The sequence below is a fragment of the Mastomys coucha genome, unplaced genomic scaffold, assembly GCF_008632895.1.
Source record: "Mastomys coucha isolate ucsf_1 unplaced genomic scaffold, UCSF_Mcou_1 pScaffold15, whole genome shotgun sequence".
NCBI classification, from domain to species: domain Eukaryota; kingdom Metazoa; phylum Chordata; class Mammalia; order Rodentia; family Muridae; genus Mastomys; species Mastomys coucha.
The window spans coordinates 153038064-153049862 of record NW_022196897.1 but is presented as its reverse complement, the minus strand read 5'-3'; positions in this window follow the sequence as shown (position 1 = coordinate 153049862).

The window sequence follows — 11799 nt, the reverse complement described above, 5'->3', positions numbered from 1 at the left end:
GCATCAGATCTCATTACGGATGGTTGTGAGCCACCATGTGGTTGCTGGGATTTGAACTCGGGACCTTCAGAAGAATAGTCAGTGCTCTTACCCCCTGAGCCATCTCAGCAGCCCCGATTTGAGGTTTTGAGGGCCCAAGTCACACCCAGAGTCTCTCTTTCCACTGCCAGTGAATCCAGATGTGGGACTTGAAGATCCTCCTCCAGCACCATGTGAAGTAGAAACTTAAGGATTCTTTGGAAAGTCAGTTGTGTTAGATGGTGTTTTGCTGGGGCAAGCACATGAAGAAGTGTTTTCCTGAAGCAGACACAGGTGAAAGGACTTGTGATGAAGGATTCTTTGCCAAAGACTTGAATGTATTGGTCCACCTTACATTGCATAGTTGAGCTCCATTTGTCAGGACTCCATAGAGAGAAACACACCAAAAAGCTTCTGATGGTATGCTGCGGCTTCTTGCCTCTTCTGAGGACTCATCCGATCGGCAGTGATGTCAGCTGAGACAGACTCAGGTGGAGTTGTGCAAAGTCGGGCTCACATGCTGAGGCAAGACTTGGTGAGGCAAGACTGGAGAACACGTGATGTTTGGAGGGAGTATAAGGACTCAGCCGACTGTGAGAGAGCCCTGCTTGTAGAGCTAGCTCTGTGACACTTCTTGGCCTTGTGTCTTCACTGATCTTAGCTTCCTTGAGAGAGGCACGACAGAGAACTTCTCCTGGCATTCCTATTGGTCCTGGTCCCTCCTGCTGACTTGTGCCAATCCAGCTGAGGCCTGGCTGGTTTTTTTTTTTTGTTTGTTTTTTTTTTTTTTTTTTTTTTTTGCTAGGTCATGTTGCTGCTACCCCAACACTGCTGAACTGAACTACTGGGATATCTGTGCTCCTAACCACTGAGCCATATCTCCAGCCCAAATAAATCTTCAAAGAAAAACAAACAAACCCACACTCATGTGAACATGCGTGCACACATAAATAACCAAATAAAAAAGAAAACACTAAATTGTAATGTCGTGCCCCTGCTTAAACACCACCTTACTCTTAGGACAAAATCCCTGTTTAGGCAACAGGATTTACCCACTTGTTCCAACATTCTGTCTTTCATGCTTACCCACTACACCCACACAGACAAATCTCATTCTACCCAAAGCCTTTACATGGTCTGTTACCTCTGCTTAAAATGCTGTTTCCAGGCTGGTGAGATGGCTCAGCGGGTAAGAGCACCAACTGCTCTTCCAAAGGTCTTGAGTTCAAATCCCAGCAAGGACATGGTGGCTCACAACCACCCATAATGAGATCTGACACCCTCTTCTAGTGTGTCTGAAGACAGCTACAGTGTACTTATATATAATAAATGAATCTTTGGCCTGGAGCCAGCAGGGACTGAGCGAGTGGGGTCTACTGGAGCGAGCAGGGTCAACTGGAGTGAGCAGAGGTCCTAAAAGTCAATTCCCAGCAACCAGATGAAGGCTCACAACTATCTGTACAGCTACAGTGTATACTCATATATACAAAATAAATAAATAATAATAATAAATAAAATAAAATGCTGTTTCCTCTGCTTGATACATGACTGGCTCTTTTTCATGGTGTCTGTCCCCATCACACCTTCTCGGGGTATACTGTTTTCTGAGCACCTGCATACATACATTAAGTGTGGGTTAGGAGAGACCAGGCATGAGCTAGAGTAGCACTGTGTAGCTGTAACCCCATGCTGTCTAGCCAATCAGCGAGCATTCCGTTTTGTGAGAGATTCTGCTTCAAACCCTAAGTGGATAGCAATGGAAAAAGTCACTTTGGCCTTCACATACCCACACATGGGTGCATATACACACAGATATACACATAGAAACACACACATCTCAGAACAAAAATAAATAATGTGCCTGCCTGGCAATGGTGGTGCATACTTTTAGCCCCAGCATTCCAGAGGCAGAAACAGATCTCTGAGTTCGAGGCTAGCCTGGTCTATAGAGCTAGTTCCTGGACAGCCAGACCTATACAAAGAAACTGTGGTGGTGTGAATATGCTTGGCCCAGGGAGTGGCACTATTAGGAGGTGTGGTCTTGTTGGAGGAAGTGTGTCACTGTAGGGGCGGGCTTTGAGAAACCTTCTTCCTAAGTGCCTGGAAGCCAGTCTACTACTTTTTCCTTCAGAACAAGATGTAGAACTTTCAGCTCCTCCAGTGCCATGCCACTAGATGCTGCCATGCTTCCTGCTATGATAATGGTCTGAACCTCAGAACCTGTAAGGCAGCCCCAAGTAAATGGTGTCCTTTATAAGAGATGCCTTGGTCATGGAGTCTGTTCTCAGCAATAGAACTGTAACTAAGACAGAAACTCTGCCTCAAATAAATAAATAAATAAAAGAGTGATAGATAGATAGATAGATAGATAGATAGATAGATAGATAGATAGGGTTTGGCAACAAGGCTCAGTGGCTGAAAACATTGTCTGTTCTTGCAAAGGACTGGGTTTGGTTCTGATCACCAATACCTGGATTACCATCATCTGTCATGCCAGTTCTGAGGGATCCAACACCCTCCTTTTGAAAGACCCCCGTAGGGAGACCCCCACTCAAGTCTTGGTAGGACGCGCACCCAAGGAATCACGAGAGACCATCTTGATGTAAACACATGAGGCAGTTTAATTTTCGGAGTGCTCCGGTTCGACCCCCAATCTCATGCAGGAGACAAGGAATCGACTACGAGGCTCAGGGGTTAGGGGTTTATATAGGAAAAAGGTCTGGGGGAACAAAGGAATCAGTGTGGCTATATATGATTGGCTAGTTCAAATATTAACTAGTACGTGTAAAACAGAGTAGAAAATTCTTAAGGTTGGTGTTAATCTGAGTCAACAGAGCATCTGACCTTAAACCATATCTAAGAGGACCAGATGGTCCACTACTCAGTGTCTGCCCAGACATGTCCTTGCATGCTTTCTCTTCTATATCTTTTCGGCCTGCTAGTTTTCAGAATGTCTTAACAGCTTGCTTATTTTTGCCCACGCTTTTTTGGACATATTTGACCTTGGTCCACTGTGTTTTCTTTAAACCTGCAATTTTCTCATTAGCCAGCACAAGTCTCAAATTTAACTTTTTCACTTTGAACTCCAAGAGCAGAAAACATGTGCATGGTATGTGTATATCCCTGTATGCAAAACATTCATATACATTTTTTAAAAAATCTAGCTGGGCAGGATAGTACACACCTTTAATTCCAGCATTTAGAAGGCAGAGATGGGCTAATCTCTGGGTTCCAGGACAGCCATGGCTACACAGAGAAACCCTGTGATTTGTGTGTGTGTGTGTGTGTGGTGGGCGGAGGAATCTAAAAATAATTACAACAAATATTTGTCTTCATGTCAGTACCTTTGACATTTGGGGCTGGTGGGAGGCTGGCTATTGTAAGATTCATGTTTGGAGCATTCTCTACCCACCAGATGTCAGTGGCATCTCCTTCCCCTGCTCTGACAATCAAAGGTTCCCAACAGAAAATCTGCTGCTTGGAACAGAGCCAGCATCTCCAGGGCCCTGCCTGCACTTGGGGTTGCCCAGGTGTGACACAGTCCTTCCACCTGCTGGTTCTAGAAACAATTTTTGTGTTTAGCCTAGACTGCAGTCTCAAAACAACAAAAGCATACAAAAACAAAAAAACAAACCAACAAAACCAGCCAGTAACAGAGTATAAACGTGCATGCCTGCCGGTGTCATTAACAACAGCGAGGAAAAATATTTACATGTTACCTGTTTTTAATCTTTTGAGAAAGTTTGTCCATTTCATTCTGGGATTATTTGTAGCGAGACTTCTGACAAACACAGTGGCCAACTAAGTTTTGCCAATTTGATGAACAGATGGGCCCATGCTGTGGGTAGAAGAGAAGTTTATTCTTAGATACAAAGTTTATTCTTTATTCTTGGCAGTTCACTGTCTCTGTAAAGACAGTCTTTCCTCCGGACCTTAGAGGAAGTTGGGGGACACAAGCCCTGGGTATTTTCAGTCACTACCAGATATTCTATTACATTCTCTTGATCAGTAAAGTGTAATAGTTTCTTTTAAGATTGAAACTCCTGCAGGAAAGCTCCTTAAACAGGAAGGTAAACAAGTCAAAAGAGATTCAGGAAGTCCATGAAACTGAGCAGATCCACCAGGCCCCTCCCTGGCAGAGTAAGCAGTAAAAGTAGCAAAGAAGATTCACAGACAAGCTCAAGCCACAAAGACAGATCAGACCAGCTGTCTAGTGAAAAGCAGAAAGCAGCTTAGCTTCCTGTAAAAGCTTTAGATCAGCTGGGTTACCTGGAAAGGACACTCTCCAACCTGTTGACCTACTTGCAGGCTGCGCAGTATGCTCCAGGTTCCCAGCTTTGTGAGCTGTCACCCATTCTGGGTGTGCTATGGTGGTACAGCTGTCTTTGAATCATTCCTGGTCCTGTATGAAGTAGAAACTTAAGGGTTCTTTGGCGAATCAGTTGTATCGAATGGTGTTTTGCTGGGGCAAACAAGTAAAAGAGTGTTTTCCTTAAGTGGACACAACTGAAAGACTAAACCAGACTCCTGAAGTAAGGTTTCACTAAAACAGATACAGGAGAGAGGTGGTTTGATGTCTTAGTGTTAAATGAATGAATGAATGAGTGAATAAATAAATAAGTAAATAAATAAGTGTGGGGCTGTTAAGAACACTGCTCTTACCAGGCAGTGGTGGTGCACACCTTTAATCCCAGCACTTGGAAGGCAGAGGCAGGTTCAAAGAGGCTGGCCTTGAACTCATGGAGATCCTCTTGTCTGGGGCTTCCAGTAGATCGCAGGCATGAGCTGCCATGCCTGTCTTTCTCATGGGATTAATAGAGATATGCTTCTCCATTAACTGACTGTTGGTATTTTGACTTTTTTTTTTTTTTTTTTTTTTTTTTTTTTTTGGTTTTTCGAGACAGGGTTTCTCTGTGTAGCCCTGGCTGTCCTGGAACTCACTCTGTAGACCAGACTGGACCTGAACTCAGAGATCCACCTGCCTCTGCCTCCCAAGTGCTGGGATTAAGAAATCTTTTTATTATTCAAATCTCTTTACAAGTTATAAAGTTTGCCATCGATCATTCTTACATCTATGATCACTGTGATGGTAATTCTTGGTTGTCACTGGAAGTAACTAAAATAAAAAAATGGAGGACATACATGTGAGGGATTTTTTGCTCATTTTGAGAAGATCCACTTCTAATCTGGATCTTTGAGGTAGAAGACAGCCCTTTAATCTAGACTTTTTTGATCTGGAAAATGCCATGCCTTTAATCTGTATCGAGAGAGAGAGAGAGAGAGAGAGAGAGAGAGAGAGATTGAGAGATTCATTCTACAAGTTCTCTTACTCAAGATAATCCTGACTAATACATTTACATCTATTTTATTTATTTTGAATGATGTATTTCTTTATTTACTTTATGTATGTGAGTACACTGTAGCTGTCTTTAGACACATCAAAAGAGGGCATCAAACCAACATTACAGATGGTTGTGGGCCACCATGTGATTGCTGGGAAATAACTCAGGACCTCTGGTAGAGCAGTGTTGTTTTTTTGTTTGTTTATTTTTTTTGTTTTGTTTTTTGAGACAGGGTTTTTCTGTGTAGCTCTGGCTGTCCTAGAACTCACTTTGTAGACTAGGCTGGCCTTGAACTCAGAAATCCACCTGCCTTTGCCTTCCAAGTGCTGGGATTAAAGGTGTGCACCACCACTGCCCAGCAAGAGCAGTGTTCTTAACAGCCCCACATTTATTTATTTACTTATTTATTTACTTATTTATTTATTCACTCATTCATTCATTCATTTAACACTAAGACATCAAACGTTCTGACCTCCTTTTTCAGAGGTTCTAAATTTTGTTTTATACTTTAAGAGTTAGGCATTTTTTTCCCTCCAAGTTGCTTCTACTACTTTTGTTTGTTCATTTTGAGACAGTCACTCAGACCTTACATGAATTTTCTTTTCTTTTCAATGGCCTTGAACTCACCAGGTGGCTGAGCATGCCTGGAGTTCCTGATTTACCTGAATATCTCACATGCTGGGATTACAGTCATGTTCCCCACACAGCTCCTCTGACGATCTTATACCATCCTTATTTGCTTAAAATTTTGATCCTCAGGACTGGAGAGATGGCTCATCTGTTAAGAGCACGTGGGTCCTGTCACAATAATTTAACCACCATCATTATCATCATCGTCGTCATCATCATCATCATCATCTAGAGGTTAGAGTGATGGCATCAGGCTAAGAGCATTGGCAGCTTGTCAAGAGTGTTGGGGTTCACAAGTCACTCCACAAACCACACACACACCAATCTCAGTTAGAATGGGATGGTTTATTGAATGCATGCCCCAATACTGATCAGTTTAGGGTGTAGCTCAGAATTATCTGAGGCTACAATATCAGACATTTTCAGGGCAGGCATATAAAGGAAAAAACCCACAACGAGGTCATACACAGGTGTAGAAAGTGCTGACCAAGGGTCAACTCTGACTCAAGCCATTTTAGATATAACAGTTTATACTGACCTTTAATTTGATGGGTCCTACATAAAGCTTTGTGGAATTTCTTAAGACTAACAAACCTTATACTGAACATAACAGAGTGTGTGGTTAGCATGACCCTGCTCTGAACCAAGTTATTTTTCTGCATCAATGACTGGCAGGCACATTACAGCAACAATATGACATAGCTGGTGGACATGGAACAAAATGGCTTTGGCTATGCTGGGGGAGGGGCAGACCTCAACCCAGAGAATCTGGTTTGATTCCTAGCACCTGTGTGACTGCTCACAACCACAACTTTACAGCAGACCCACATCTTCTTCTGGTCTCTGCTGGCACCTGTTAAAATACATGCAGGCAAAACATTGCTCAAACATGTACATAAAATATATAAATATCCAGGCAGTGGTGGTGTACACCCTTAATTCCAGCACTTGGGAGGCAGAGGCAGGCAGATTTCTGAGTTCAAGGCCAGCCTGGTCTACAGAGTGTGTTCCAGGTCAGCCAGGGCTATACAGAGAAACCCTGCCTTGAAAAACCATATATAGGGGCTGGTGAGATGGCTCAGTGGGTAAGAGCACTGATTGCTCTTCCAAAGGTCCTGAGTTCAAATCCCAGCAACCACATGGTGGATCACAACCATCCATAATGAGATCTGACGCCCTCTCCTGGTGTGTCTGAAGACAGCTACAGTGTACTTATAATAAATAAATAAGTAATAATATATCTAAAAAAAGAAGAAAAACCACATATATATTATATGTATATGTATGTATATATGTATATGTGTATATGTGTATTTATATATACATATATACATATACATACATATTGTGTGTATTTATATATACATATAATATATATACTTATATATATAAAATAAACTACTAAAAAAGTTAATTCTTGGGGTCTGGAAAGATGGCACAGTGGTCAAGAGCACTTCTTCTAAAGGGCTTGAGATTAATTGACAGCACCTGTAGGGGGGCTCACAACTATCTAAGGAGACCTGACATACTTTTTTTTTTTTTGGTTTTTCAAGAGACAAGGTTTCTCTGTGTAGCCCTGGCTGTCCTGAAATTCGCTCTGTAGCCCCCGCCCCCGGCCCCGCCCCCGCGACTGCACGGCCTGACACCCTATTCTTCTTGTGCCCACTCCGGAAGTGTTCACGAACCCAAATGGACCACCAAGGAGCTCAAGCTTGTGCTCACCAGGGACCCTGATGCAGCAGGATGGGAGGGTGAAGCCCTAAGTCCAGTTTCAAGCAAGCATTTATAGAGGCAAGCAAACAAGCAAGGGGGTTTTCAGCTTGGCACACATCTGATGGGGGGGCCACTATTATTGCCCTTTAAAATGATTGGCCGGTGCTGGGAGCCAAACCATAAACTTAACCTCTGCCTTCCTCCTGATTGGTGGTTGTTAGGGAGTGACTTGGAAACTCCTGCTAGGTGCAGGCTTGGTGGCTAACTTGAGTTCAACCTTAGGTCAGGTTTTCTAAGATGGAGCCTGAACCCAAGATGGAATTGGTCTGGTCTCTCAAGGTGACAGTCATAGAGAGAGAGAGGAGAGAGAGGGAGAAAGAATAGAAGGGAGAGAGAAAGAGAAAGAAAGAGTGAGAGAGAGAAGGAGAGAGAGAGAGGGAGGGAGAGAGAATAGAGAGAGAGGAGAGAGAGAAAAGAAGAGAGAAAGAGGGGAGAGAGGGAGGAGAGAGAAAGAGAGGGAGGAGAAAGAAAGAGAAGGAGAGAGAGGGGAGAGAGATAGAGGAGAGAGGGGAGAAAGAAAGGGGAGAGGGGGGAGAAAGGGGAGAGAGGAGAGAGAAACAAGGGGAGAGAGAGGGGAGAAAGTGAAGGGAGAGAGGAGAGAGAGAGAGAGGAGAGCGAGAAGGGAGAGAGAGAGAGTAGAAAAGAGACAGAGAATACAATCTTGCAGTATTTCCTATGGAGAATTTTTTTTTTTTTTTTGCAAATGGTAATTTTTCAAGCACCTAATGTGCACTCAGAACTGTGGGGGTCCAGGGACAACATTTGATCAACAGTGTGACTGGAGGAAGAAATGCTAGGGACAAGTCAGGCATGGTGGTATATACCTTAGATTTCATTCATGGAGACCAAGAGTTGCAGGTTATTCTTGGCTATCTAGTGACCTCTCCATCCATCAGTCTGAGTTATGTGAAATCATGTCTAAAGATAAATAAAAGACTCAGGCAGAGTTGGCTTTTTTTTTTGTTGTTTTGTTTTGTTTTTGTTTTTTCAAGACAGGGTTTCTCTGTACAGTCCTGGCTGTCCTGGAACTCACTATGTAGACTAGGCTGGCCTGGAACTCAGAAATCCACCTACCTGCCTCTGCCTCCCTGGCGGTGGCCCCACACTTTAATCCCAGCACTTGGGAGGGGCAGAGGCAGAGGCAGAGGCAGGTGGATTTCTGAGTTCCAGGCCAGCCTGATCTACAGAGTGAGTTCCTGGACAGCCAGGGCTGTACAGAGAAACCCTGTCTTGAAAACAAACAAACAAACAAAAAAGATAAATAAAAGAGAAACACACAGGAGACCAGTAAAGTGTCTGGATGTTTCTGGGATGGCGTTTCCAGAGAGGATTGGTAGCTCTCTAGAACTCACCTAATCCTTGGGTAGATCTAGAATATAATGATGTTATCAGGGAGGTCCAGGGTGTGTCCTTGGGGGTATGTATTCCGGACCACCACCTAACTGTTATGCTGTATTCTGTATTGTTTCTTTCCTTTAATTTTTTTTAACTTACTTTATGTGTATGGATGTTTAGCCTGCGTGTATGTCTGTTGTAGCATGTGCATACAGCAGTTATAGAATCCAGAAGTTAGCATTAGAGCCCCCTGAAACTAGAATTAAATAAAGTGGGTGCTGGGGATCGAACCAAGGTCTATGGAAGAGCAGCCAGTGTTCTTAACCACTGAGCCATCTCATCAGCCTGGTACTCATTCTTTCTGGCCAGGTGTTATGTGATGGCTGCTCTGGGCTTGTTACACAAAATTTCCCAGAAGGGTGGATTGAACCTTCTGTAAACATGAACCAAATAATGGAAGCAGCTGTGGAGAGTTTCCTCACCGAGCTCTTTCCAGCGCCACGTGATAACATCTCAACAGTTAAAATCACTCACCAAGCCAGGTGTGATCACACACGCCTTTGATCCCAACACTTAGGAACTGCATCTGAAGACCAGGCTGGTCTTGAATTTACCGAGACCCTTTTTGCCTCTGCCTTGTGAGTATTGAGATTAAGGGTGTGCACTTCCACACTGGGCCACAGTTAGTGAAAGCTTCAGCCCCTTCCCCCTATCTACAGTCCCAACATCCTACTAACACATCCACCTGTTTCTTCCGCATAGATGCCCCCACTTGAAACCACATCACTAAGTTGATCTGCAGTCTACACCCAAGATTGACTAGGCAGCGGGTCTGCAGAACACGAAACTGACTATCTTGTTCCCTGTTGACTGCTTGCGGGTTGCTTCTTTCCAGAACATGGAGACTGAACAGCCAGCCTGCTGTGAATCTGGTGTCTGCTCAAGTTTCTCTGGATGTCAGCTGCATTGGCCTCTGCAGTTCTAGAAAACAGTCTGTCAAAACTGGAGTTGTAGCCCGGTGGTGTTGGCACACACCTTTAATCCCAGCACTTGGGAGGCAGAGGCAGGTGGATTTCTGAGTTGGAGGCCAACCTGGTCTACAGAATGAGTTCTAGGACAGCCAGGGCTACACAGAGAAACCCTGTTTCGAAAGACTGGGGTTGTTAAGGATTGTTCAACAATGTTGCCTGTCCTACATGATATCATTGTTATTTTCTTTTTTGTTTTTTGAGATAAGGTTTCATGTCTATCCCTTAAACTCACTTTGTAGCAAAGCCCTCCTCCCCCATTAACTTGTTTTATTTATTGATTTTTCCTTTTTGTTTTTTTGTTTTTTTGTTTTTTCGAGACAGGGTTTCTCTGAGTAGCCCTGGCTGTCCTGGAACTCACTCTGTAGACCAGGCTGGCCTTGAACTCAGAAATCTGCCTGCCTCTGCCTCCCAAGTGCTGGGATCAAAGGGGTGCGCCACCACCACCCGGCTTTTTTTTGTTTTGTTTTGTTTTGTTTCTGAGACAGGGTTTCCCTGTGTAGCCCTGGCTGTCCTGGAACTCACTCTGTAGACCATGCTGGCCTCGAACTCAGAAATCCACCTGCCTCTGCCTCCCAAGTGCTGGGATTTTAGGTGTGCGCCATCACTGCCCGGCTTGTTTGTTGATTTTCAAGACTGTTTCTCAGTGTAGCTCCAGTTGTCCCAGAACTCTCCGAAGACCAGGCTGGCCTCAAACTCAGAGATCTACTTGCCTCTGCCTGCATAGTGCAGGGATTAAAGAGACCTTTTTATAGAAAAGTGAACAAACTCCATGGAAGAAATGGAAAAAGGTCAAGAAAATACTACAAACTCTGGACAACTGTTCTCTTTAGCTGGCAGTGGTGGCACACGCCTTTAGTCCGAGCACTTGGGAGGCAGAGGCAGGTGGATTTTTGAGTTCGAGGCTAGCCTGGTCTACAGAGTGAGTTCCAGGACAGCCAGGGCTACACAGAGAAACCCTGTCTTGAATGCGCCCCCCCCCCAAAAAAAAGAACTACCCTGAACCAAGGAATTGTGCTTCATCCAGCCACACAGTAGCTGTCAGAATTACTGGTACTGAGAGACCAAATCTTTTCAATTCAGACTCCATTTTAGAGAACTTGACTTCAGGTAAACTAATAGGCCGGTATCTAGCATTAGTTTCCAAGTTACCCCTCAACAAAACCAAGCCTAGCTCCAGTCACTAGGCTCACCCCCAATAAGACCTGCATCTTCAGGTTACAACTCCAACAAGACTAGCATCTCCAGATTATTACCCCAACAGATCCACACCCACAGATTACAAGGCCATCCCCTGCCTAATGACCACCAAGGCAGAGGGAAGCAGAAATTAAGTTTATGATATGACTCCCAGCACCAGCCAATTATGTTAAAGGTCACAGTAGCTCTCCAATTAGATGCTTGCACACTCACATCCTCCCTCCATCCCCACCCTAACCTCTACCCAGCTTGTTGCTTACTATAAAGTCTTGCCCCGATAGATATTTGGGGCTCCTCATCACCAGAACCGTCCTGTGCGAAGGTGGTAAACTGAGGGGCCTGAGCTAGCTCAAATAAAATAAAAAGGCTCTATTGTGATTGCATCGGATTGGCTCCTGTCTCTTTTGGGGGGAATCACTAATATTTCCCTGGCAATATAGTGCTTTCCAGCGAGTTTGTTTTCTTTTCTTCTG